This window comes from Capricornis sumatraensis, chromosome 13 (assembly GCF_032405125.1).
Source record: "Capricornis sumatraensis isolate serow.1 chromosome 13, serow.2, whole genome shotgun sequence".
In the NCBI taxonomy this organism is placed as follows: domain Eukaryota; kingdom Metazoa; phylum Chordata; class Mammalia; order Artiodactyla; family Bovidae; genus Capricornis; species Capricornis sumatraensis.
This window is the reverse complement of record NC_091081.1, coordinates 39,845,876-39,850,467: the sequence shown is the minus strand read 5'-3', so window position 1 is coordinate 39,850,467 and position 4,592 is coordinate 39,845,876. Positions and strand designations below refer to the sequence as shown.

The 4,592-nt window shown below is 39.7% G+C and overlaps 1 pseudogene; it reads left to right on the top strand.

Moving 5' to 3' along the window:
• The first annotated feature begins 477 nt into the window (after positions 1 to 477).
• On the top strand, positions 478 to 2,028 carry LOC138089978 (phosphatidylinositide phosphatase SAC2-like; annotated as a pseudogene).
• The last annotated feature ends 2,564 nt before the right edge of the window (positions 2,029 to 4,592 follow it).

Genomic DNA, 4,592 nt, shown 5'->3' with positions numbered 1-4,592 from the left:
AATGACAGTGGCTTTTACGCGACCATTGTCGCGGGGGTGGGGCTGCATGTGGTGCTGGCGGTGTTTGTGTTCATCTTGTGGAAGGAGGGGCTGCCTGACTGGCAGGAAGAGAAAAACGAGTAGCGCAGCCCTTTCCTCCGAGCTGCAGGCATGGGGCAGGGGTGCACCGAAAGGGGTTTTCTTTGTGTTTAAAAAAAAAGGGGGGGGTTAAGTTTTATTTATTTCTGTTTAAGTAGGGCAGAGGGTGGTGGGGAGGGAAATTAAGTATTTACTGCAGCTTATACTTAGGTAAAAATGTGGGTGGGGGGAGGGCTAACATCTTTCTCGAGGGTCTGTGATGTGCCAAGTGCTTTTTGCTCTAGACATAATGCTTTTGACTGAGATCATGTTTGACCAATGTAAATATTAGTGTCAAACTAGAAGCTATGATAAAGTAGCACTACTTAGTAGATGTGGAAATTTTCTTCATGTTAAACTATGTGTCGCGATGTAATTTTTATGGCTTGGCTCAAACGACAGTTTAAGAGCAGCCTCATTGATGTGGATGTGCTGTTACTGCTTTCTAACTCTGCTCTGCGTGGTCTATTATGATGATGAGGTTGACACAGTAAACCAGTATCAAGGACTAAGTCTAGAAGACCTGGAAAAAATAGAAATAGGTACTGAACCCACTCTTTTTGGTTAAGCCAAAGTTCTCCTGCATGAGGTTGCACTACAGTTATAAAGAAGCAAGTGGCTATTCCACACACTGAAAGCTATAATGTGCAACCCAGAAGAGGATGGAAAAGATACCCTTCAGTGCATTGAGGAGATGCTGCAGATCACCAAGCAAGCCATGGGATTAGACGTACCTATAATAGAGAAAAAGCTTGAGAGGAAGAGCAGTAAACCTCATGAAACCATCATCGGCATCAGATCTCAAAACCAAGGCTCTCTGGCCCAGGGAAAAAAACCTTTTAGTGAGCAAAATTTCATCTCTAAATCAAAAAGTGAAACAGACCAAATCCAATGTAAACATTGGTAATCTACGAAAGCTAAGAAACTTCACAAAACTTGAAATGGAAGTTAACTTTCTAAAACCAAACTTAAAAGTAAATCTTTGGACATCAGATAGTAGTCTTGAAACCATGGAAAATACAATTGTGATGGATAATAAAGCCCAGGCAGAGTCAGAAGGGGAAATGTCTTCAGATAATAACTAGTATCACTCTGATGGATTTCTTACAAATTCCAAGTCTGATGAAGACAGGCAGCTAACTCTTCACAGAATGTAGTGCCAACGGACTCTATTCTTCCTAGTTGTGGTATCATTGCTTCAGCACCTTGATTAGGCAGTCGATCCCAGTCTATTAGCAGCACTGATATCAGCATTCATGTTCCTTCAGAGGTTACTATTGCTCATGAAAGTGGGCTTGGAAAAGGCCATGAGTCTTCTTTGAAGAAAAGTCCTTCCCCTGGCAACATACAGACATTGACTGGCTTTGCCAAGCCTGTGGATATTTACTGCTACAGATTTGTTCAAGATGCACAAAACAAATGACCCACCAATCAGAAACCAGATCTATTTCTCAGCAGGCTAGTGAGGAAGGACATCAAACAACCAATCAAGTTTCTAGCGAAGAAACTCTGTTTGAATCGATAGAACAGATACCTTCTCCACCTTCTCAATTAGATGTGTCTTTTCTTGCAGCAGGCCCACAGTTTTTGTCAGTTGAACCAGTACATTCAGTTGTATCTCAAAAGACCCCTGGCTCTGAATTTGGCATGCTTGAACTTGAGAGAGAGCTTCATGTAACTCCTTCTCCTTCAGAGAGCTGTAGCAGCAGAGCAGTCTCTCCTTTTGCAAAGATTTGAAGTTCTGTGGTCCAGTTTGCTAACATTACCCAAGCTGGGTTAACCCAAGGGATAAACTTTGCAGTGGCAAAAGTTCAGAAGAGCCCTGCAGATCCTGAAGTAGTTAATGAAGTCCAGCAAAATGAACTTAAAAATATGTTTACACAATGCCAGACACGAATAACTGAGATTTAGTTTTTAGTCACACAGAATCCTGTGGCTTTTATTCAACCCTCTAAAAAAAGAGGTGTCACAGAGCCTGTACTGTATGTGAATCTAGGGATCACAAATTCTAATTACGTTAATTTGGAAGGGTTTTAAAAGGCCGAACCTAAGCAGATTTCCAAATTTGAGAGCTAGGACAATGGAGGTGCATTATCCTAGAATAGGACCTAAGTAGCTACAGAGCAGTTTGTCTCTTCACAAATAATTCAGGAATAGATTACTTTGGGACATAATAATCTGAACCTTTTTGGAGTGGGGTGGATGGGTAGAATGTATGAAGTAGACTCAAAGAGTGACCATGGATCCTTTTAGATGAGTAGCATTTTTCATAATTGTTACTGTTCTGTCACCTATTTCTGTGTGTTAACCTCTACAAGGTAAATTCTTAGTTTAATGACTCTTCAGTGTTACTAGTATGGAGAATCATTTTAATATTAAAAACTATTGGTTTAATTTTTGATGGCTTAACCATTCCCTATAGAGTTAACAAGGCTAATGGCATTGGGGTCAAGGAATGTATGCCCATTTGATCCTAATTTTCCCTACATTCTACTTAAATAAATTTAAAATATTCCTCCCTTGTATACCCCCCAAGTCTAGGAGCATTAAGACCTGTCTGCCATGAAACCTGAGATATCAGATGTGAATACCATCACCTATTAATTTTGTTCTCTTTTCAGAAATGTTAAAAATATACACATTGGATACTGGTAAAGCTTGAAAGAAGTTTTCAAGTTGTAACTTTTTGCAGGGTGTAGTCCATAACATCTTGTATAGGCTCTCAAAACTACTGAAAATTTTATTCTGAAGCACGACTGTAACGTTGACCACATGGAACCAGGGCCTTGTCTGTAAGCCCATACAGTAAGAGAGTGGTACATCTTAATCCAAACAAGTATTGGTTTGTCTGGTATCTTTAGAGCCTTACTTTGTTGAAATGATTCTCAGCTAAACATTATGTCTGTTGTAACTTTGATAAGTATTCCACTTTTTAAAAATTTATTAGTGGTATTTTTTTTTGAAGTGTCAGATGTTGTGACTATTTAAAATAAAATATTATAATTTAAAGTGAAAAAAAAATCATCTCATATGTAACAAAATTCCAACAAAGTTAAGACCCAGAGCAATGACCTTAAGATTAGGAAGTAAGGACTAGAGGGGCAAAGCAAGAGTTTGAAGTACCAAAGTTGAAATAAGGTAGGGTGAGTATAATAATTCTTATTATCTGAAGAAACAAAGTTTTACTTATCCTTTAGCCCTAGCTAATATTTCTCATCTAGGTACTACATTAGATGGTGAATGCTATAGTGAATGCCCACGTGCACAAGTGTCTTCATGCCTTTTGGGTAGTGTTTATAGCAGAATTACTGGATGAAGAGACTTATAAATCTTAAATGTATTGGTTCACGTTGTCACCAGCAACAAAAGAAAACCCCCCAGAACCCTAGAAGTGAGGTAGCATGCTAATTGTGAGTTTTCTCAGTGTCTCAGATTTCTGACTGGAGACAATATACATCTAACACAACAGACTAGTTACACAGGTTGGTATCTTGGAGGTAAAAGAACGTAGAGATCAGGGAATTTCTCTGGAGAATGAGTTGTTTGTATGCTTCCCCAATGAGGAAGAAAGTGGATACTTCTCCATGTCTTGAGAAGATGGAGGAGCTTCAAGAGAACTGTTCAGAGAAAGTGCTTTCTGTTCCCTGATATTTAAAGGACACAGGGATTGGTATCTAACCTGAGTCTGAGAAGTCCAAAAGTGACAGCTTGGGCCCACCAGTGGTGAGGAGCTGGCTATATTATCCCCAAAGGGGACAAAGATGCTTGAGTTTTTCTTGGTCTGGGTGGTCTAGGGGAGAGAACTCAACTATATCATCTTGAAAAGGACCCTATTCTGGGAAACTGGCTTCCAGGATCATCTGGAGGAGGGGAAACTTTCCTGTATTTAGACAATGGGTAGTATGAAGCCTCAGAAACAAAGGACTGAGGGAAGTTGTTTTAAAAGCCAATGGTAAGAAGACTTCTACATAGAAGATCTGGAAGTTCCCTGAAATGTGAGGGAGAAATAAAACAAGCCCTGTTGTTAGACACAGCTCATAATCCATAACATACTATCCCTTTTCCATAACCCACCTTCCCCAGACCCAGCTTTAGAGAGAACAAAATGACACCTCGAGAGTAGTTATGAAAAGACAGAGCGAATAAAAAGTAAAGAAGCTGCTTATATTGCTTACTTTCTGTAGAAATTTCTGAAACTAGGACAGACCCAAACAGAAGAATTTCATTAGTTGATGCTTTGGGGTTTTGATATTAAACCAGACCGAGTTTTTACTTTGTGCAAGTTATTGCAAGTAGATTTCAGACCAAATTAGTCAGAGACAGTAGTGAGAAAGAGTAAGTTGGTTATTGCCTGCATATGTGCCTGCTAAGTCACTTCAGTCATGTCCAACTCTCTGTGATCCTATGAACTATACCTCGCCAGGCTCCACTGTCCATGGGATTCTCTGGAGTAGATTGCTATGCCCTCCTCCAGG